The sequence below is a fragment of the Dendrobates tinctorius genome, unplaced genomic scaffold (assembly GCF_039654945.1).
Source record: "Dendrobates tinctorius isolate UK_male_01 unplaced genomic scaffold, ASM3965494v1 ptg000250l, whole genome shotgun sequence".
Taxonomy (NCBI): domain Eukaryota; kingdom Metazoa; phylum Chordata; class Amphibia; order Anura; family Dendrobatidae; genus Dendrobates; species Dendrobates tinctorius.
This window is the reverse complement of record NW_027361917.1, coordinates 59,917,090-59,941,556: the sequence shown is the minus strand read 5'-3', so window position 1 is coordinate 59,941,556 and position 24,467 is coordinate 59,917,090.

Below are 24,467 nucleotides of genomic sequence, written 5' to 3'. Positions count from 1 at the left end.
TCCCGACGTGACAGTGACGAGCAGGGCGTCAGCAGGTCTCTTATAGACCTGATGATGCTGTGCGGCCAGCCAATCACTGTAATACCACAACAAAGATGGCTGTGGCTTTACAGTGCATGGCAAACAATCCCTGCATGTTGATTGGTGCACTAAAGAGAGTCAAAATTGCAGGGTGGAACCAGAGCTCCCACCGAATAATCCCGGAAATGCTCGATGCTCACCGAGTACCATGAGTATAGCGATACTCAGGCGAGTTCCGAGTAGTGGCGAGCATGTTCACTCATCACTATAGGCTACCAGTATGGCAGGGCCAAAAGAATAATGTGAACTTGGTTTTCCTGTGGCCTTCCAGTTTGTGGGTTCAAAGGCTTATTGGGGTGCATGTGACTTTATGGCAGGGCAGGCCTTGCATTCAATTCATAGGCTACCAGTATGGCAGTACCAAAAGAATAATGTGAACTTGGTTTTCCTGTGGCCTTCCAGTTCCTGGGTTCAAAAGGCTTATTGGGGTGCATGTGACTTTGTGGCAGGGCTGGACTTGCATTCAATGCATAGGCTAACAGTATGGCAGGGCCAAAAGAATAATATGAACTTGGTTTTCCTGTGGCCTTCCAGTTCTTGGGTTCAAAGGCTTATTGAGGTGCATGTACCTTTGTGACAAGGCGGGCCTTGCATTCAATGCATAGGATACCAGTATGGCAGTACCAAAAGAATAATGTGAACTTGGTTTTCCTGTGTCCACTCAGTACATGGTTTCAAAGGCTTATTGGGGTGCATGTGACTTTGGTGCACGGAGGGCTTTGTATTCAGTGCATAGGCTAACAGTATGTCATTACCAAAAGAATAATGTGAACTTGGTTGCCCTGTGGCCATCCAGTACGTGGGTTCAAAGGCTTATTGAGATACATGTAACTTTTGTGCAGGGCGGCCTGTTATGAACTCATTTTCTGCTCCACCAGTTGAGAGTTCCCCTTCCATTCTCCCTCTGGTGGTGACAGGAGGTAGTGCGGTTGGTTTAAGTGGTAGTGATCTGCCACCTGATGAGGAAGATAACGATTGGATCTCTGGAGTATCAGACTGGATATAAGACAGCCGACGCCCTATCCGGGTGCTGGTGATTCAGTCTGCTTCTCAGGCCCTGGACTTCAGCTCTCTTGCAGTCTTCTCAAGTTAAGTTTGTTTTTTGCTAATGTTCACACTTGCGCTTGTTGGTCAATTCAGTTTGTTGTGCAATCAGCCTGCCCCTGCTGGGGCTATGCTGAAATTCCACTCATATTAATCAGTATTTGCCAATCTGCTTTTTGTCCCTTATTAGATTGGCCTCTTTTTTGCTCTGTCTCAGAATATTTCAGAGTGCTGATATAGGTTTTGAAGTCTAGTGACTTCAGGGTTAATTTTGCTATCAGAAGTGTTGGACAATATTTTTGTAGGTTGTTTTGGGCAGATTGCAGACAGTGTCTTTCCTTTTCTGTCCTTTTTAGTTAGCCGGGCCCCATCATTTGCTCAGCCTATTTTCCTCCTTTGTTTGTATTTTCATCTTGTTTCACCGTCAATACATGTGGGGGGCTGTCTTTCCTTTGGGGTCTGCTCTGGGGCAGTTAGTTTTCCTCTTTTCCTGCTTTAGGCTTATGTAGTTCTCCGGTTGTGATGAGGCGTCTAGGACCAACGTAGGAACGCTCCACGACTGCTGCTAGTTGTTGCGGTTAAGATCAGGGATCTGCAATCTGCATAGTTACCAACTTCTCTGGTTTTCTGAGACTAAGCTTGTTGTCTTGTTTTTCCTCCTTGGTTTCCCATTCATAACAGCGGTCCTTGCATTCAATGCATAGGCTAATAGTATGGCATTACCAAAAGAATAATATGAAAATGATTTTCTTGTGTCCATCCAGTACGTGGGGTCAAAGGCTTATTGGGATACATGTAACTTTGTTGCAGGGCGACCCTTGCATTCAATGCATAGGCTAAGAGTATGGCATTAACAAAAGAATAATATGAAATTGATTTTCTTGTGTCCATCCAGTATGTGGGGTCAAAGGCTTATTGGGATACATGTAGCTTTGATGTAGGTAGGGCCTTGCATTCAATGCATAGGCTAACAGTATGGCAATAACAAATGAAAAATAATGGGAACTTTTGTTTCATGTGGCCATCCAGGAAGTCTGTTCCAAGGGATATTGGGGTGCATGTAGCTTTGGGGCAAGGCAGCCCTTGCATTCAATGCATAGGCAAGCACTATGGAAGACCCACATTCTTAAAATGGCAACATTTTTTCAGGAGGCCCTCCTGTACATCTCGTGAAAGGGATATTGGAGTGTGTCCTAATTTTTGGCAGCCCAGCCACTCAATGCATAGACAATAACAGTATAGGAGACCTACTGTTTTATAATGGCCCTTTAAGAATAGTAATGCCAACTGATGCCCCTATAAAAATATTCATTGTAACTAGAGATGAGCGACTTTCCCTTTTTTAGGGTCGAGTCGGGTTTCATGAAATCCGACTTTCGCAAAAGTCGGGTCGGTCGAAATCGGCCGATTATAGGGAAAAGTCGGAGGCCGACTGAAACACGAAACCCAATGCAAGTCAATGGGGAAGCAAAGTCGGCAGGGAGTGGAGGACAGTAAACACACCTACAGTACCCATTTTAATGCCAAAAACATCAATTCTTATTACTGAAGCTTGTCAACAGTAATTTACTTCATAATAATAGTTACGCATTGAAAACTGGGGGTTATTTGGCTAAAGTTGTGGGGGGGTAGGGCTGGCTCCAGGTTTTCGTGTGCCCTGGGCCAAAGAGTGTCAGTGCGCCCATTTAACACATACCACAACTCATGATGCTCCGATACGGCACAGAAATATAGGTATAGTGCGATGACAAATACTTCACTACTTACATGACATGACTTTTAAATTGTACAATAGCTCAAAAAAAGGACAGTATATTACTCCATACAGTATTATGGCCACCACATTGTGCGCCATACAGAATAATGAACCCCATATATTTCTCCATACAGAATAATTGGTCACATATAATGTTCCATACAGTTTATGATGAGCGCCACATAATGCTACAGTATATGATGGTCCCTATGGACGATGCTCCAATGTGTTATGGGCCCAAATAATGCTCCATATATAATGGGCCCCATTTCTAATGCTCCAGTGTATAATGTGCCCCATAGATGCTGCTCCAGTGTCTAATCTGCCCCATTTAGAATGCTCCAGTATATGATGGGTCCCTTGGTCCCATGGATGATGCTCCAGTGTTTTATGGGCTCAAATAATGCTCCATATATAATAGTTCCATTTCTAATGCTCCAGTGTATAATGGGCCCCGTAAATGCTGCTCCAGTGTCTGATGTCCCCCATTTGGAATGCTCCAGTATATGATGGGCCCCATTTTTAATGAACCCAGGCTTGGTATGTGAAAAGAGTTCCATGGAGTAATCTGAAGTGTGTGCTGCTGCATCCTTCACTTTTGGTGTGGGTGAAGGACACAAGGAAAGGGGTTGCTCCTAACCAGAAGCCTGCACCGATGACTCAGTGCTTGCATTTTTTGAAACTTCAGAAGAGGAGGTGATAGAGCTGGAGGCTGTTTCAGCATTGTAAGCCAAAAACAGTTCCTGATGCTCCGGCTTTAAAAGCAGTCTACTTGCTCGCAGAAAAGGGAGCCTTACAGGCCTTCCGGAGCTACACCATGATGCAGGCTCAACATCTCCTGCCTTAGCTGCTCTTGTGTTTTTGGCACTACCAGCAGATGCACCACCATCACTGTTATGATTGAGTCACCGTAGGAGGCAAAAAATAGAAATGCTAACTAAGTCCTGAAAACCAGAGAAGTTGGCAACTATCAGATTGCAGACCCCTGAACCTATCAACACAACTAGCAGTAGCCGTGGGGGGTTCCTACGATGACCTAGACCCCTCGATCACAGCCGGAGAGATACATAGGCCTAAAGAAGGAAAGGGGAAATCTAACTGCCCCAGAGCAGACCCCAAAGCAATAGGCAGCTCCCCACATATAATGACGGTGAAGCAAGATGAAAACACTTACACAGACAGAAAGACAGGCTGAGCAAAGACGGGGCCCAAAAACTACCTAGATAGGAACGGATAGGAAGGCTACTGTCTGCAATCTGCCAAAACCCTATCAGAGACAAAAGCCAACAAGCTGATATAAAAATGGCCTTGAAGCAACTAAGCTTCAAAAACTAAATCAGCGCTCAGGTACTTTCAGAAGACAGAGCTCAAGGAACACTGCACACTCCAGCAGGGAGTGGCAGAATCCAAAAAGCAAGAAAAACAAAAGCAAATCTTAGATGCAAAAAGGCAAAACAGAAAACTTAGCTTTAGGAGAGCAGGAATCAGACTGGTATCCAAGAGTCCACGGAGAAATCACCCGCAGGGCAGAAAGGGCGTAGGCTGCCTTAAATCCAGTCAGTGACTCCACTCAGCCAATCATCTTCATTAGTCCCAGGTGCCTGATAATCAGGCTCACTACCTTCCTTCACTAGAATAGGGAGTTCACCAGGCCTCAGTGACGGAGGGGAAAATGAACTCACAACAGTACCCCCCCCTTGAGGAGGGGTCACCGAACCCTCAACAACGCTACCAGGGCGATCAGGGTGAGCCCGATGAAAGGCACGCACCAATCTTTTGGCATGAATATCAGCGGCAGAGACCCAGGAATTATCCTCCTGACCATAACCCTTCCACTTAACCAAATACTGGAGTCTCCGTCTAGCCAGACGGGAATCCAGAATTTTCTCTACCTCATATTCCAAGTTACCTTCAACCAATACAGGGTCCAGAGGTGCCACCTCAGGCACAACTGGCTCAACAAACCTCTTCAACAAGGACTTATGGAACACATTATGGATCTTAACCCCTTCACCCCCAAGGGTGGTTTGCACGGTCATGACCGGGCCAATTTTTACAATTCTGACCACTGTACCTTTATGAGGTCATAACTCTGGAACGCTTCCATGGATCCCGGTGATTCTGACAATGTTTTCTCGTGACATATTGTACTTCATGGTAGTGGTAAAATTTCATTCAAATAACTTGCGTTTATTTGTGAGAAAAACGGAAATTTGGCGAAAATTTTGAAAATTTCGCAATTTTCCAACTTTGAATTTTTATGCCCTTAAATCACAGAGATACGGCACACAAAAAACTTGATAACTAACATTTCCCACATGTTTACTTTACATCAGCACAATTTTGGAACCAAAATTTTTTTTTGTTAGGAAGTTATAAGGGTTAAAAGTTGACCAGCGATTTCTCATTTTTACAACACCATTTTATTTTTAGGACCACCTCACATTTGAAGTCACTTTGAGGGGTCTATATGATAGAAAATACCCAAAAGTGACACCATTCTAAAAACTGCACCCCTTAAAGTGCTCAAAACCACATTCAAGAAGTTTATTAACCCTTTAGGTGCGTCACAGGAATTTTTTTGAATATTTAAAAAAAATGAACATCTAACTTTTTTTCATAAAAAAAATACTTCAGGTTCAATTTTTTTTATTTTACCAAGGGTAACAGGAGAAATTGGACTGCAAAAGTTATTGTGCAATTTGTCCTGAGTACGCAGATACCTGATATGTGGGGGGGAACCACTGTTTCGGTGCATGGCAGAGCTCAGAATGGAAGGAGCGCCGTTTGACTTTTTCAATGCAAAATTGGCTGGAATTCAGATTGGACGCCATGTCACGTTTGGAGAGTCCCTGATGTACCTAAACAGTGGAAACCCCCTACAAGTGACCCCATTTTGGAAACTAGACCCCCCAAGGAACTTATCTAGATATGTGGTGAGAACTTTGAACCCACAAGGGCTTTACAGAAGTTTATAACGTACAGCGGTACAATTAAAAAATCATATTTTTTCCACAAAAATGATCTTTTCACCCCAATTTTTATTTTCCCAAGGGTAACAGGACCCTAAAAGTTATTGTGCAATTTGTCCTGAGTACGCTGATACCCCACATGTGGGGGTAAACCACTATTTGGGCGCATGGCAGAGCTCGGAAGGGAAGCAGCGCCATTTGACGTTTTTGGCTGGAATTGAGATCGGACACCATGTCACGTTTGGAAAACCCCTGATGTACCAAAACAGTGGAAACCCCCCACAAATGACACCATTTTGGAAACTAGACCCCCTAAGGAACTTATCTAGATGTGTGGTGAGAACTTTGAACCCCCATGGGCTTCACAGAAGTTTATAACATAAAGCCATACAATTAAAAAATCATATTTTTTCCACAAAAATGATCTTTTCACCCTCAATTCTTATTTTTCCAAGGGTAACAGGACCCTAAAAGTTATTGTGCAATTTGTCCTGAGTACGCTGATACCCCACATGTGGGGGTAAACCACTGTTTGGGCGCATGGCAGAGCTCGGAAGGGAAGCAGCGCCATTTGACGTTTTTGGCTGGAATTGAGATCGGACACCATGTCGCGTTTGGAAAACCCCTGATGTACCAAAACAGTGGAAACCCCCCACATATGACACCATTTTGGAAACTAGACCCCCTAAGGAACTTATCTAGATGTGTGGTGAGAACTTTGAACCCCCATGGGCTTCACAGAAGTTTATAACATAAAGCCATACAATTAAAAAATCATATTTTTTCCACAAAAATGATCTTTTCACCCGCAATTCTTATTTTTCCAAGGGTAACAGGATGATAAAGTTATTGTGCAATTTGTCCTGAGTACGCTGATACCCCACATGTGGGGGTAAACCACTATTTGGGCGCATGGCAGAGCTCGGAAGGGAAGCAGCGCCATTTGACGTTTTTTGGCTGGAATTGAGATCGGACACCATGTCGCGTTTGGAAAACTCCTGATGTACCAAAACAGTGGAAACCCCCCACAAATGACACCATTTTGGAAACTAGACCCCCTAAGGAACTTATCTAGATGTGTGGTGAGCACTTTGACCCCCCCAGTGCTTCACAGAAGTTTATAATGCCCGGGCGTGAAAATAAAAAATTCGTATTTTTTCCACAAACATGATCTTTTAGTCACCATTTTTTATTTTCCCAAGGGTACCAGGAGAAATTGGACCCCAAAAGTTGTTGTCCAATTTGTCCTGAGTATGCTGATACCCCATTTGTGGGAGAAAACTACTGTATGGGCACACGTCGGGGATCGGAAGGGAAGTAGTGACATTTTGGAATGCAGACTTTGATGGAATGATCTGCGGGTGTCATGTTGCCTTTGGAGAGCCCCTAATGTACCTAAACAGTGGAAACCCCCCACAAATGACACCATTTTGTAACCTAGACCCCCCAAGGAACTTATCTAGATATGTGGTGAGCACTTTGAACTCCCCAGTGCTTCACAGAAGTTTATAACGCCCGGGTGTGAAAATAAAAAATTTGTATTTTTTCCACAAACATGATCTTTTAGTCACCATTTTTTTATTTTCCCAAGGGTACCTGGAGAAATTGGACCCCAAAAGTTGTTGTCCAATTTGTCCTGAGTATGCTGATACCCCATATGTGGGAGAAAACTACTGTATGGGCACACGTCGGGGCTCGGAAGGGAAGTAGTGACGTTTTGGAATGCAGACTTTGATGGAATGGTCTGCGGGTGTCATGTTGCCTTTGGAGAGCCCCTAATGTACCTAAACAGTGGAAACCCCCCACAAATGACACCATTTTGTAACCTAGACCCCCCAAGGAACTTATCTAGATGTGTGGTGAGCACTTTGAACCCCCAGTGCTTCACAGAAGTTTATAACGCCCGGGCGTGAAAATAAAAAATTTGTATTTTTTCCACAAACATGATCTTTTAGTCACCATTTTTTTATTTTCCCAAGGGTACCAGGAGAAATTGGACCCCAAAAGTTGTTGTCCAATTTGTCCTGAGTATGCTGATACCCCATATGTGGGAGAAAACTACTGTATGGGCACACGTCGGGGCTCGGAAGGGAAGTAGTGACGTTTTGGAATGCAGACTTTGATGGAATGGTCTGCGGGTGTCATGTTGCCTTTGGAGAGCCCCTAATGTACCTAAACAGTGGAAACCCCCCACAAATGACACCATTTTGTAACCTAGACCCCCCAAGGAACTTATCTAGATGTGTGGTGAGCACTTTGAACCCCCCAGTGCTTCACAGAAGTTTATAACGCCCGGGCGTGAAAATAAAAAATTTGTATTTTTTCCACAAACATGATCTTTTAGTCACCATTTTTTTATTTTCCCAAGGGTACCAGGAGAAATTGGACCCCAAAAGTTGTTGTCCAATTTGTCCTGAGTATGCTGATACCCCACATGTGGGAGAAAACTACTGTATGGGCACACGTCGGGGCTCGGAAGGGAAGTAGTGACGTTTTGGAATGCAGACTTTGATGGAATGGTCTGCGGGTGTCATGTTGCCTTTGGAGAGCCCCTAATGTACCTAAACAGTGGAAACTCCCCACAAATGACACCATTTTGTGAACTAGATCCCCCAAGGAACTTATCTAGATGTGTGGTGAGCACTTTGAACCCCCCAGTGCTTCACAGAAGTTTATAACGCCCGGGCGTGAAAATAAAAAATTCGTATTTTTTCCACAAACATGATCTTTTAGTCACCATTTTTTTATTTTCCCAAGGGTACCAGGAGAAATTGGACCCCAAAAGTTGTTGTCCAATTTGTCCTGAGTATGCTGATACCCCATATGTGGGAGAAAACTACTGTATGGGCACACGTCGGGGCTCGGAAGGGAAGTAGTGACGTTTTGGAATGCAGACTTTGATGGAATGGTCTGCGGGTGTCATGTTGCCTTTGGAGAGCCCCTAATGTACCTAAACAGTGGAAACCCCCCACAAATGACCCCATTTTGAAAACTAGACCCACTAAGGAACTTATCTAGATGTGAGGTGAGCACTTTGAACCCCCAAGGGCTTCACAGAAGTTTATAATGCCAGGGCATGAAAATAAAAAAATTGTATTTTTTCCAGAAACATGATCAATTAGTCCCCAATTTTTTCATTTTCCCAAGGGTAACAGGAGAAATTGGACCCCCAAAAGTTGTTGTCCAAATTGGCCTGAGTACGCTGACACCCCATATGTGGGAGAAAACTACTGTATGGACACACGTCGGGGCTCGGAAGGGAAGCAGTGACGTTTTGGAATGCAGACTTTGATGGAATGGTCTGCGGGTGTCATGTGCGTTTGGAGAGCCCCTGATGTACCTAAACTATTGAAACTCCCAACAAGTGACCCCATTTTGGACACTAGACCCCCCCACGGAACTTATCTAGATGTGTGGTGAGCACTTTGAACCCCCAAGTGCTTCACAGAAGTTTATAACACTCGGATGTGAAAATAAAAAAATCATTTTTTTCCACAAAAATGATATTTTTGCCCCCAATTTTTTATTTTCCTAAGGGTAACAGGGGAAATTGGACCCCAAAAATTGTTTTGCAATTTGTTCTGAGTAGGCTGATACCCTACATGTGGGGGTAAAACACTGTTTGGGCGCATGGCAGAGCTTGGAAGGGAAGGAGCACCATTTGACTTTTTAAACTCAGAATTGGCTGGAATTGAGATCAGACGCCATGTTGCATTTGGAGAGCCCCTGATGTGCCCAAACAGTGGAAACCCCCCAATTATAACTCCAACCCTAACCCCAACACACCCCTAACCCTAATCTGAGCCCTAACCCTAGCCCTAACCCTAACCCTAGCCCTAACCCTAGCCCTAACCCTAACCCTAACCCTAGCCCTAACCCTAGCCCTAACCCTAGCCCTAACCCTAATGGGAAAATGGAGATAAATACTTTTTTTTAATTTTATTATTTTTCCCTAACTAAGGGGGTGATATCGGGGGGTTTGATTTACTATTTATGGCGGTTTTTATGTTTGGCGGCTGTCGCACGCTAAAAGACGCTTTTTATTGTAAAAATAGTTTTTGCATCACCACATATTGAGAGCTATAATTTTTCCGTATTTTGACCCACCGAGTCAAGTGAGGTCTTATTTTTTGCAGGACGAGTTGATGTTTTTATTGGTACCATTTTCGGGCACGTGACATTTTTTGATCGCTTTTTATTCATATTTTTGGGACGCAGAATGAACAAAAACCAGCGTTTCATGAATTTCTTTTGGGGGGGTGCGTTTACACCGTTCCGCGTGCGGTAAAATTGATGAAGCGGTTTTATTCTTCGGGTCAGTACGGTTACAGCAATACCTCATTTAGGTCGTTTTTTTATGTTTTTGTCGGTTTTATGCAATGAAAACTATTTTATATAAAAAATAATTATTTTTGCATCGCTTTATTCTGCGAGCTATAACTTTTTTATTTTTTCGCTGATGATGCTGTGTGGTGGCTCGTTTTTTGCGGGACAAGATGACGTTTTCAGCGGTACCATGGATATTTATATGCGTCTTTTTGATCGCGCGTTATTACACTTTTTGTTTGGCGGTATGATAATAAATCATTATTTTTTGCTTCGTTTTTTATTTTTATTTTTTAAGGGGTTCGCTAAAGGGGTTAACTAATGGGACAGTTTTATAGGGCAGGTCATTACGGATGCGGCGATACCTAATATGTGTACTTTTATTGTTTTTTTTTATTATTTCCAAAAAATGGATTTATTGGGGGAATATTTTTTTTTTTTTCTAATTTATTTGGCGATTTTTTTTAAATTATTTTAACACTTTTTTATTTTTTTTTTTACTTTATTAAATAGTCCCAGGTGGGACATCACTGTCCTGTGACAGATCGCTAATCTGTCACATCACAGATCACTGTGACAGATCAGCGATCTGACACAGGCACTGCTGAAGGCTTCCTCATGCCTGCGCTTTGCAGGCACTGAGGAAGCCAGCTTCCTCAGGCCCCCGAAGGCCCCCGTCGCCATTTTGGATTCGGGGGCCTGGAGGAAAGGAGTCCCCCGCAGCAGCGCTGCACATTGCGCTGCCGTGGGGGGCTCAGGTAAGCACGGAGGGAGCCCCCTCCCTGCCGATGCTTCCCTTTAACCCCCGGTACACCGCGATCATGTTTGATCGCGGTGTGCAAGGGGTTAATGTGTCGGGGGCGGTTCGTGACCGCCCCTGACACATTGTGCCGGGTGTCAGCTGTGATAATCAGCTGACACCCGGCCGCGATCAGCGGCGCTCACCACGTGGGCGCCGCTGATCGCGCCGACGTACTATCCCGTCCATGGGCATAGGGGCCCAGGGCACATGGACGGGATAGTACGTCGGATGGCAGAAAGGGGTTAAATGTGACAGGTAGAGCCAAACGAAAAGAGACCAGATTAATAATCTCCAAAATCTTGTAAGGTCCAATAAATCTAGTCTTAAACTTAGGAGAAGCCACCTTCATAGCAATATTTTTTGATGATAACCACACCATATCACCAATCTTAAACTGGGGCCAATGGTCCTATGTCGATTGGAAAACCGCTGGGCCTTTTCCTGGGAGAGAGATAACTTATCCACCACTTGCATTCTCTCCACCACAGTGTCAACACCTGGGCAGGCAGAAGGCTCCACCTGCCCTGAAGAAAATCGAGGGTGAAAACCAAAGTTACAAAAAAAAGGTGACATCAAAGTGGCAGAACTAGCTCTATTATTCAAAGCAAATTCGGCCAAGGGCAAAAATGAAACCCAATCATCCTGATCAGCGGAAATAAAACATCTCAAATACGACTCCAAGGTCTGGTTTGTTCTCTCTGTCTGCCCATTGGTCTGAGGGTGAAAAGCAGAGGAGAAGGACAACTGAATTCCCAACTTGGAACAGAACGTCCTCCAAAATTTAGACACAAATTGAACTCCTCTGTCAGATACAATGTTCTCAGGAATCCCGTGCAAGCGAACCACCTGTTGCAAAAACAGAGGCACCAACTCAGAGGAAGATGGCAACTTAGGGAGTGGTACAAGATGAACCATCTTAGAGAACCTATCACAAATCACCCAAATAACAGTCATTCTTTGAGAGACCGGCATATCAGAAATGAAATCCATAGAAATATGGGTCCATGGCCTCCTGGGGACCGGCAAAGGCATCAACAACCCACTAGAGCGAGAACAAGATTTAGACCGGGAGCAAGTCCCACAGGACTGCACAAAATTCCTGACATCATGAGACAAGGTGGGCCACCAAAAAAAGCGACTCACCAGATCTCTAGTACCAAAAATACCTGGATGACCAGCCAATGCAGAGCAATGAACTTCAGACATCACTCTCTTCTTCCACTGGTCAGGAACATACAACTTTCCACTGGGGCAATGCTCGGGTTTGTCCTCCTGGAACTCTTGCAGAGCAAGTCTCAAATCGGGCGAGATGGCAGAAAGAACTACCCCTTCGCCTAAGATGGTGGCAGGCTTGGTCACCACAGGAGAATCAGCAAAGAAACTCCTAGAGAGGGCGTCTGCCTTGACATTCTTAGTTCCAAGAAGGAAAGAGACCACAAAATCAAAACGTGTAAAAAACAAGGCCCACCTAGCCTGTCTAGGGTTCAAGCGTTTAGCCGACTCTAGGTAAATCAAATTTTTGTGGTCAGTGAGGACCACAACTTGATGTTTGGCTCCCTCCAACCAATGTCTCCACTCCTCAAATGCCCATTTCATGGCCAACAGTTCCCAATTCCCCACATCATAGTTACGTTCAGATGAAGAGAACTTACGGGAAAAGAAAGCACAGGCATTCATTTTAGATGTTACCGGATCCTTTTGGGACAACACCGCTCCTGCACCAATCTCAGAAGCATCCACCTCTACCTGGAACGGGAGTGAGACATCAGGTTGCCTCAGAACCGGGGCGGAGGTAAATCTACGCTTCAGCTCCTGAAAGGAAGCAACCGCCTCCGGAGACCAATTCAACACATCCGCACCCTTCCTGGTCAGGTCAGTCAATGGTTTGGCAATACTAGAAAATTTTGCTATAAATTTCCGATAAAAATTAGCAAAACCCAAAAACTTCTGGAGGGCCTTCAAAGAAGTGGGCTGAACCCAATCATAAATGGCCTGTACCTTGGCCGGGTCCATTTCAATAGTTGACGGAGACAAAATAAATCCCAAAAAAAAATTCTCTGTACTCCAAAAAGGCATTTTGATCCTTTGACATACAGAGAATTCTCTCTCAAGATCCGGAACACAGTCCGAATATGTTCCACATGAGAATCCCAATCCTTGGAGAAGATAAAAATATCATCCAGATAGATAATCAAAAATTTATCGACAAAGTCTCGGAAAATATCGTTCATGAAGCACTGGAAGACAGAAGGGGCATTAGTGAGCCCAAAAGGCATCACCAGGTACTCAAAATGTCCCTCCGGAGTATTAAACGCCGTCTTCCATTCATCCCCCTGCTTAATGCGGATAAGATTATACGCCCCCTGAGGTCAAGCTTGGTAAACCAGCAAGCACCTCTGACTCTAGAGAATAGATCCGAAATCAGGGGTAACGGATACTGATATTTAATAGTAATTTTATTGAGGGCACGATAATCAATACAAGGCCTTAAAGAACCATCCTTCTTGGCCACAAAAAAAAAAACGGCACCTAAGGGTGAAGAGGATGGTCTAATATGACCCTTCTCCAACGCCTCCTTAATATAGGACCGCATAGCCTCGTGCTCGGGTACAGATAAATTGAAGAGCCGACCCTTAGGAAATTTACACCCCGGGTTTAGTTCAATTGCACAGTCATAACTCCTATGAGGAGGCAAGGACGCAGACTCATTCTCACTAAATACATCATAGTAGTCCGCCAAATAGTCAGGAACCTCATGCGACTGAGGAGAGGTGGAAAAAAACGGAGCCTCACTAAAGGTACACCGGCAACCCCAACTCACCACAGACACAGACTTCCAATCCAAAACTGGATTATGAATCTGCAACCAGGGAAACCCCAGAACAACGGCATCATGCAGACCATGCAACACCAAAAATCTGCAATTTTCTTGGTGGTGTGGGGCGACCCGCATGACCAACTGGGTCCAAAACTGAGGTTTATTTTTAGCCAGAGGGGTAGCACCAATCCCCCTCAAAGGGATAGGCATCTGCAGAGGTGTCAACGGAAATCCACAACGTTTAGCAAAATCCAAGTCCATTAGGTTTAGCGCTGCTCCCGAATCCACAAAAGCCTTAGCGGAAAATGTGGACAGGGAACAGATCAGAGTAATCGCCAAAAGAAACTTAGGCTGAACCCCACCAACAGAAAACGTGTGTGCAAAGCGTTTCTCACGTTTAGGACAAACAGAAATAACATGTGAGGCATCTCCACAGAAAAAACACAGCTTATTACGCCTTCTGAATTCCTGACGCTGCGCCTTAGACAAAACTCTATCACATTGCATAGGTTCAGACGTCTGTTCAACCGGTGGCAACACTTCTCGTGTAATCCTGCGTTCACGTAAACGCCGATCAACCTGAATGGCTAAAGACATAGAATCGTCCAGACCAGAGGGAACAGGAAATCCCACCATAGTATCTTTTACGGCTTCTGACAAACCCTTCCGAAAGAGAGCAGCCAAGGCACTATCATTCCAGGTAGTAAGGACCGCCCACTTTCGGAACTTTTGACAGTACAACTCTGCAGATTCTCGACCCTGGTTCAATGCTAACAGTTTCTTTTCAGCCTGATCAATAGCATTAGGATCGTCGTACAGCAACCCCAAGGCTTGAAAAAATGCATTCACATTAGTCAGAATAGGGTCATCTGGTTTCAAAGAAAACGCCCAATCCTGGGGATCGCCGCGCAGCAAAGAGATGACAATTTTAACCTGCTGCGCGGGGCTCCCTGACGAGTTAGGCTTCAAAGCAAAAAATAATTTACAATTATTTTTGAAACTCAAAAATTTAGATCGATCCCCAAAAAATACATCAGGTGTGGGGATCTTTTGTTCAACAGCATGTGAACGAGCAAGATAGGCGGAAATTCCTCGCACTTCAGCAGCGAGCTGCTCCACACGATCAGACACTTGCTTTATCTCCATTGAGAGAAAAAAAATTCCCCCTACGGCCTCAGAGATATAGAGGAAAGAATATACACACACCTTTTTTTTTTTTTTTTAAACACAATTCTTTCCTGCTATTGAGTACCCCAGGATCTGCAGTTTGGGCGGGTGATTCTGTTATGATTGAGTCACCGTAGGAGGCAAAAAACAGAAATGCTAGCTAAGTCCTGAAAACCAGAGAAGTTGGCAACTATCAGATTGCAGACCCCTGAACCTATCAACACAACTAGCAGTAGCCGTGGGGGGTTCCTACGATGACCTAGACCCCTCGATCACAGCCGGAGAGATACATAGGCCTAAAGAAGGAAAGGGGAAATCTAACTGCCCCAGAGCAGACCCCAAAGCAATAGGCAGCCCCCCACATATAATGACGGTGATGCAAGATGAAAACACTTACACAGACAGAAAGACAGGCTGAGCAAAGATGGGGCCCAAAAACTACCTAGATAGGAACGGATAGGAAGGCTGCTGTCTGCAATCTGCCAAAACCCTATCAGAGACAAAAGCCAACAAGCTGATATAAAAATTGCCCTGAAGCAACTAAGCTTCAAAAACTAAATCAGCACTCAGGTACTTTCAGAAGACAGAGCTCAAGGAACACTGCACACTCCAGCAGGGAGTGGCAGAATCCAAAAAGCAAGAAAAACAAAAGCAAATCTTAGATGCAAAAAGGCAAAACAGAAAACTTAGCTTTAGGAGAGCAGGAATCAGACTGGTATCCAAGAGTCCACAGAGAAATCACCCGCAGGGCAGAAAGGGCGTAGGCTGCCTTAAATCCAGTCAGTGACTCCACTCAGCCAATCGTCTTCATTAGTCCTAGGTGCCTGATAATCAGGCTCACTACCTTCCTTCACTAGAATAGGGAGTTCACCAGGCCTCAGTGACGGAGGGGAAAATGAACTCACAACACATCACCTTCAGTAACAGTTTACAAAGAAGAGAGAAGATATAGGCCACACATTGGGGATCACCCAACATAGGATTTAGTAAAAATTGTAACCATCTTTATTTAGACACACAAACCAAAACACCCAATCGTTAAAAACATTAAAATTGGTCACACATGTGACATGAAAATCTAGGCTCAAAATAGAGCCAAACCCTCATGGCTCCACATTCCACATGAAATAACTCAATAGAGAACCAAATGTGTATATAGATAGCATACCACAATATAAAGGCTTTACATAAAAACCAGTTCATAAGAACGAATGAATGCACATACCTTAAATACAAATGATTGCAAATGGTCACAAATGAGTTAAACAGCATGTATTGTGCATACAGATAAAGATGATTTAAACCATGTAGCAGAGAATCTAGATATATGAAATAACTCAATAGAGAACCAAATGTGTATATAGATAGCATACTACAATATAAAGGCTTTGTATAAAGACTAGTTCATAAGAACAAATAAATGCACATACCATAAATACAAATGATGACAAATGGTCACAAATGAGTTAAACAGCACTAAGACAGCATGTATTGTGCATACAAATAAAATTGATTTGAACCATGTAGCAGAGAATATAATACGCCTGTAAAAACGTGCTAACAAGCCCAAAAACAATATCCGGCTTGAGTAGCCCCCTAATACAATGATATTAGCAAAATCCTAAAAGGGTATGCATACTTCCCTAAGAGTAACTCAAATTATCACGATTAATCAGGCATGCTGAAATTAGATAGCACAGGCTAACAATAGCTGCCTGCAAAGAATACTGAGCTCAGCTTTAAATTAGTTGTATAAAAATTACAAATCAGAGGTGGAGTGGAGCCTGAGCGTCCTGAGACCCGCCGCGTGTCGCCACCAGTTGTGGCTTCGTCAGGGGTACTGACAGTTAGTTGTGTCTTTTATGCATTAATTAGATTAGTAATCGAGCGCAGCTGCGCTAACACTTCCCAAAGAGGGTGTAGGACACATAGGCGGCTAGCGGCCAATGATTGCATTGTATAACCCCTATCAGGGCTGAATTCTATCCAGAGCGCAAGTGCCAGCGTACGTACTCCAAAAGTGACTGGCACGGTATAAGATCTAAGATTGTCTGACTCATTGCGCTTGCGCAGAATAACCGCTATTCATAGCTCATTCCAGAGACTTAGAGAGGTCTCTCTGCTGCGTCTGCACTTAAAGCACAGCTACACATCTAATGACCACAAAAAAAAGGTCAAAACCTATAATACCGATATAATAGGGTCTATAGGTTTTGACCTTTTGACTAGATATAAAACCTATGTATACGAGTGCTTGTTTACATTGGTCCAGAATACCGGTACAATAGGGACTTTAGGTTTTGACCTTCTGACGATATATAAAACCTGTTTATACTAGCGCCTGTTCACATTGGACCAAAATTTCGGTGTAATAGGGTCCTTAGGCTTTGACTTTCTGACTATAAATAAAATCTGTGTATACCAGTGTCTGTTCACATTGGACCACAGTACCGATGAAACAGGGACTAAAGGTTCTAATCTTTTGACTATATATGAAATCTATGTATACTAGTGCTTGTTCATATTGGTATAATAGGGTCTATAGGTTTTGACCTTTCAACTATATACAAAACCTGTGCATATTAGTGCCTGTTCACTGTGGTCCATAATACCGATATAATAGGGTCCATAGGTTTTGACCGTTTGATTAGATATAAAACCTGTGTATACCAGCGCCTGTTCACATTGGTCCAGAATACTGGTTTAATAGGGAATATAGGTTTTGACCTTTTGACCTTTTGATATGCAAGGTATATATAGTATAGTGTAAACATTCTGAATCTCCGTATGTATTTCAGGAGGCAGACACAAACGCTCTCAGGCCCAGTATGGATTACACAAGAATATGAAAAGCTGTAAATGGGTAATGTAACACAAGCGTACAGCTGTATACAGTGTTGGGGTAATCTTAAATCTCCAAATATATTTCTGGAGTAACAGACAGACGTTCACAGGCTCATTATGGTTTACACCAGAATCTAAATAGCAAAAAAGGATACTGTATCAGAAGCGTACAGCTGTATACAGTGTTGGCGAAATTTGAAATCTCGGTATATATTTCCGGAGTCACCCTCAGGCGCTCACTCAGTCTGGGTTTGACCATAATAAAAATGTTGTAAAAAAGGTACTGGATAACAAGATAGCAAGTATATATTATAGGGTACAATAGTCCCGTAATCACTCTTAGATAGTGTTGAGCATTCCAATACCGCAAGTATCGGGTATCGGCCGATATTAGCGGTATCGGAATTCCGATACTGACTTCCGATACTTTTGTCATATCGGATACCGGAATCGGAAGTTCCCATCATGCTATGAGCCTGCTTGCTTTGATTAAGCCAATGGGAATCCTCCGAAGTGTGGGCACATCCTGTTAGGCATGTAGGCATGTTAACTATTGGCATGGCTGTGATTGGCTGCCGAAATGATGTCATGATGCACTATAAAAACCACCGCAGCCGCCATTTCTGGTTCACTCTACTGTGAATTCAGTTAGGGACAGGCTGCTGTAGAAGACTGTGAGGGACAGTTAGAAATAGCGATTCCACCAAACATCTAGTGCTTTACCCAGGCTACATAAACCACCACTGTAGCCTTCTTTGCCCTAGCAGCAGTGTTCACAGCTGTCTGCAAGGGCTGTGTGAGTGCAGCTCACGCTGTGGAGTGGGTCCTGCAGCCACGTCAGGCTGTAGGCCACCCAGTGTGATCACTGCTGCCTCATACATCTTTTATTTTTTGAGCTGCATTTTTTACATAATTTCAATCTAGTGTGCTTCCATCCGTATCCATATACGTTGGTTGCAAACACTAGTAGTAGACAGCGGAGCCTTTCTGCAGCCTTTCAGTGCTAGTTTCCACTTTGCTGCACTGTCCACGGCTGTCTGAGAGGTCTCTGACTGTGTGTGAGTGCAGCTCACGCTGAGTAGTGTGTCCTGCAGCTACGTCTGGCTGTAGGACGCTCAGCGTGCGTCAGTGCCTCACACATATTTTTATTTGAGTGCAGCTCATTTTTTCTTCTATTAGTGTGCATCCATCCGTCTCCATCTACGGTGGTTGCAAACACTATATAGGAGTACACAGCGGAGCCTTTCTGCAGCCTGTCAGTGCCAGTGCCCACTTAGCTGCACTGTTGACGGCTGTCTGAGAGGTCTCTGACTGTGTGTGAGTGCAGCTCACGCTGAGTAGAGTGTCCTGCAGCTACGTCTGGTTGTAGGACGCTCAACGTGCGTCACTGCCTCACACATATTTGTCTTTGAGTGCAGCTCATTTTTTCTTCTCCTATTAGTGTGCATCCATCCATATCCATCAACATTGGTTGGTTGCAAACACTATATAGGAGTAGATAGAGGAGCCTTTTTTTCTGGCTTGTGCCCTGCCGGCGCAGCCAGATTAGTATTACCCAATTTTTTTGGAGCCTCATCTTTTGCATTGTAGGTTACCTGCCTGCATTGTAATAGCTCCAAAAAGTTGGTGATACTATCAGTTTCAATTCTTTGTTCACATACTTTGAGTTTGTTTCCAACAAAGAAACCACAAAAAAAGTTCACCAAGCACTACATTTGGAACTTGTGTAGGCCACATCAGCTCCTATTAAAGTGTAGTCCACACACACACACTTCATAAAATTAGTGTTTCTTGTACCTGTAACCAGCTGTTCAGGAATAAGCACACTAAGGCCCCCCTTTGTACTTTTCTGCCTATCTTAAGCAGTCTGGCAAGATGAAGAAGGCAGGGAGTAAGGCGCGTGGGCGTGGGCGTGGAGTTTCAGCAGGGAGAGGACGTGGGGATTCTGCAGGGAGAGGACGTGGGGATTCTGCAGGTAGAGGACGTGGGGATTCTGGGCCTGCTGCGGGCACCAGTGGATCAGCATCCCCCAGTTTTAGCAGGCAACAGTCCTTTATGCGCAGCTTTGTAGGACCTCAACGTACCCCACTGCTGCGGGAGGAACAAATTGAAGCCGTTGTCGGATGGATGGCAGCTAACGCATCGACTTCAATTACTTCCACAGCCTCTCAGGACCAGAGCACCGAAGAGCAACCATCTGTCTCTTCACCACCTGCCAAAGTGCCCAGGCAGTCAGAGAGACATGGACAGGAGCCATCACAGTCTCTACTTCTGTTCTCGGAATCTGTTGGCTTGGAAAGAGGGGGCCAGCCAAGCAGCATTCCTGAATGTGAAGAAGAGGGAGTATGCAGTGATGCGCAACTTCTTTGTCCCTCTGAATCTGAAGAGGCGAGTGGGCCAGTGCCTATGGTCAGCACACCTCAGTACGCCTCAGATGATGACGAGACTCAGTTGCCACTTTCTGGTGCGTACGGTGCTGGCGAGACAACCCCGGAGAAGCAGCTGTTTGAAGAGGGGAGGGAAGATGATGAGGTCCTTGACCCATCATGGCGTGAGGAACAGGAAGGTGGTGGGAGCAGCTCGGAGGAAGAGATTCCCCTACCGGCCAAAACAGGAGGCAGAGGGAGGGGGAAGACTTGGTTGCCTGTACCCTCCACTTCGGCACCCGTTAGGAGCATTCCTCATTCCAAAGGCAAAACGGGCGCTCCCAAGACTTGCAGTGCGTGGTCCTTTTTTGACACAGTTGCAGATGACATTTGCTTTGTCAAATGCAAGCTGTGTCATCAGAAAGTCAAAAGAGGGAGAAATGTCAGCAACCTCAATACCACAAATATGTGGAAACATGTGCGCACCAAGCACGAGTTGGAGTTGCAGAGACACCCTGAAGACGTAGGCCAACGTACAGCACCACCTACCACCTCTTCAGTTCATGTTGGGGCCTCTTCCTCCAGCTCACACACTGCTGGTTCGGCTTCCTCACAGGATTGCCAAGGAAGAACCTCTGCCACTGTTGTCCGGAGACCCTGTCAGATTCCACCCATAGCAGCACGTTCCCATCCATCACAGCCATCGGTAGCACAGGCATGGGATAAAAGGCGCCCTTACTCGGCAAACCATCCCCGAGCACAGTCTCTGAATGCTGGCATTGCCAAACTTCTGGCAGTTGAAATGCTGTCATTCAGGCTGGTGGACACTGACACCTTCCGGGACTTAATGGCATTGGCAGTCCCCCAATACAACGTGCCCAGCCGCTTTTATTTCAGCAGGCGAGCCGTCCCTGCCCTGCAGAAACATGTTGAGGGCAAAATAAAACATGCGCTACTAAACGCCGTTAGTAGCAAGGTCCACCTGACCACCGATGCGTGGACCAGTAACCATGGACAGGGACGATACCTTTCCCTCACTGCCCACTGGGTCAATGTTGTGGAGCCGGGTACAGATCTGGAGAGTGGCGCTGTACGTGTTCTTCCAACGCCACGGATTGCAGGACTCCAGTCTGTACACATAGACTCCTCCTCCTACTCAAGTTCCTCAGAAACAGCAGAGCAGGAGCCTGTTACGACCGATATGAGCACAGCCATGGCCAAACGTCAACAGGCTGTACTCAAATTAATTTCTTTGGGGAATCGAAGCCACACAGCGCAGGAGCTCTGGAATGCTATCAAGCAGGAGAGCGATGTGTGGTTTGGGCCAGCGAATCTCCAGCCGGGCTTGGTAGGATGTGACAATGGCCGAAATCTGGTGGCAGCTCTTGGCCTAGGCAACCTCACACACATCCCATGTCTGGCACATGTGCTTAACTTGGCCGTGCAGAGCTTTCTGAGGGACTATCCGGATCTTGATGCACTGTTGCACAAGGTCCGCATAGAGTGCGCTCACTTGCGGCGTTCCAGCACGGCAAGATCGCACCTCGCTGCTCTGCAGCGACGATTTGGCCTTCCGGAACATCGCATCATATGTGACCTACCCACCCGGTGGAATTCAACATTACATATGTTGGAGCGGTTGTGTGAGCAGCAGTCATGGAGTACCAGCTGCATCAGGCGCAAACAAGTCGCACTGTGCGCCGTTCACACTTCAGCACCATTGAGTGGGCCTCTATGAAGGACATCTGTCTCGTTTTGCGTGCCTTCGATGAATCCACGCGGATGGCGAGTGCAGATGATGCACTAGTCAGCATGACTGTCCCCCTTATCTGCCTGCTTCAACAAACACTGCAAGCACTAAGGGATGAGGTTTCGGAAGAGGTGGAGGATGAGGAGTCCCAAATGCCATCTGCTTCTGGACAGTCTGCGCTACGTGTTTCCTCACAAAGGCCTAGGCAGGGGACACTTTGTGAGGAGGATGAGGAGGAGTCGATGGAGGAGGAAGACATCTCTCCAGAGGAGGGAGGTACACAAACCTCTACTCAGTATGTACAGCGAGGGTGGGGTGATGCAGAGCAGGCCGAGGTCACGCCTCAAACAGGGGACAGCGGTTCTTTGGCAGTTGGGAGTCTGCAGCACATGGTTGATTTCATGCTGCAGTGCCTGAGAAACGACCGCCGCATCGCCCACATTCTCGTCTCGGCTGATTATTGGGTGTACACCCTCCTAGATCCTCGCTACTGGGACAGCGTACAAAGGTTCATACCAACGTTGAACCGGGAGCGTAAACTGCGGGAGTACGAAGAGTCACTGGTGCAGTCCATAATGTTTTCCATTCCACCCGACAGCATTGTTGCTAGTGCTTTACAAAGCAGCTCTGTGCATCGAGGCAGTGGAGGAAACTCTGCACAAAGAGGGAGCAGAGGCAGCGCCACAGCACAAGGCAAGACCACTATGGCCAAAATGTGGCAAAGTTTTGTGTGTCCACCACAATTGTCTACACCATCAGCGACGCCTCGAGTCAGCAGGAGGCAATGCTTCCGTCAGATGGTGTCAGACTACATGTCTTGCCCTGTCGCTGTACTCCCAGATGGCTCTTCCCCCTTCAAGTTTTGGGTCTCTAAGCTGGATACATGGCCAGAGCTTAGCCAGTATGCATTGGAGGTGCTGGCTTGCCCTGCTGCCAGTGTATTATCGGAACGCGTCTTTAGTGCCGCAGGTGGTGTACTAACAGACCGTCGCACGCGACTATCTTCCGATAATGTTGACCGGCTGACTTTTCTGAAAATGAACAAGGCCTGGATCTCCAAAGACTTTGCCATTCCTCTTACAGACTAAATTAGTGGTTGGCAACTGTATCCAGGTCTGCTGGTGTGTTCATTTTTCTACCACCTGAACTATAATCCCTGTGCTTCAACACAGCCAGTTGTCGCTCAGATGTGTCGTCTGCACAGAGAAACACACTAGCTCCTGTGTTAGTGGGGTTCAGTAACGCCAGCTGATCCCCTGCTGTGTGGACGGCAAAGTCACCAGCTCCATCAACATTCAAACCACTACTGATTTTTAACCGTGCCCAACTTAGGTCTCTGGCTCCACTGTCTCTACTATTTCCCCTGGCCTCCAACCCCGCCATCTACATCTCTGAAGTGGCGTCAGCACAATCTACACTTGTTCCTGTGTTCCTGTGGCTCAGTCCCATCAGTTTATCCCCTGATGTGTGTCCAGCAAGGTCTCCTGCTCTGTCCACATTCCCATAACCAGTAGTGGGAATGAGGACAGAGCTGGCGAACTTGCCGGACAAACATCAGGGGATCAACTGACGGGACTGAGCACCAGTAACACAGGAACAAGTGTAGATTGTGCTGACGCCACTTCAGAGGTGTAGCTGGCGGGGTTGGAGGCCAGGGAAAATAGTAGAGACAGTGGAGCCAGAGGCCTAAGTGGAGCATGGTTAGAATCAGTAGTAGTCAACAACCTCCATAAAAACCGCTGCCCATTGGCCTCTGCATGCGGCATGCGTAATCCTGGGCTCCAACAGCGTCAGTTGGTGTTCAGAAGTGTCATCTCCACAGAGCCAAACACATTCGTTCAAGTGTTAGTGGGGTTCAGCACTGCCAGCTGTTCCCCTGCTGTGGAGATGGCAAGTCTCCTGCTGCCTTCACCTGCTAAAAGCAACAGGCCCCAGCCTGCTCCTCGCCTAATCCTGGGCTCCAACAGCGTCAGTTGGTGTTCAGAAGTGTCGTCTCCACAGAGCCAAACACATTCGTTCAAGTGTTAGTGGGGTTCAGCACTGCCAGCTGTTCCCCTGCTGTGGAGATGGCAAGTCTCCTGCTGCCTACACCTGCCAAAATCCAGTAGGCCCCAGCCTGCTCCTCGCCTAATCCTGGGCTCCAACAGCGTCAGTTGGTGTTCAGAAGTGTCGTCTCCACAGAGCCAAACACATTCGTTCAAGTGTTAGTGGGGTTCAGCACTGCCAGCTGTTCACCTGCTGTGGAGATGGCAAGTCTCCTGCTGCCTACACCTGCCAAAATCCAGTAGGCCCCAGCCTGCTCCTCGCCTAATCCTGGGCTCCAACAGCGTCAGTTGGTGTTCAGAAGTGTCGTCTCCACAGAGCCAAACACATTCGTTCAAGTGTTAGTGGGGTTCAGCACTGCCAGCTGTTCCCCTGCTGTGGAGATGGCAAGTCTCCTGCTGCCTTCACCTGCCAAAAGCAACAGGCCCCAGCCTGCTCCTCGCATAATCCTGGGCTCCAACAGCGTCAGTTGGTGTTCAGAAGTGTCATCTCCACAGA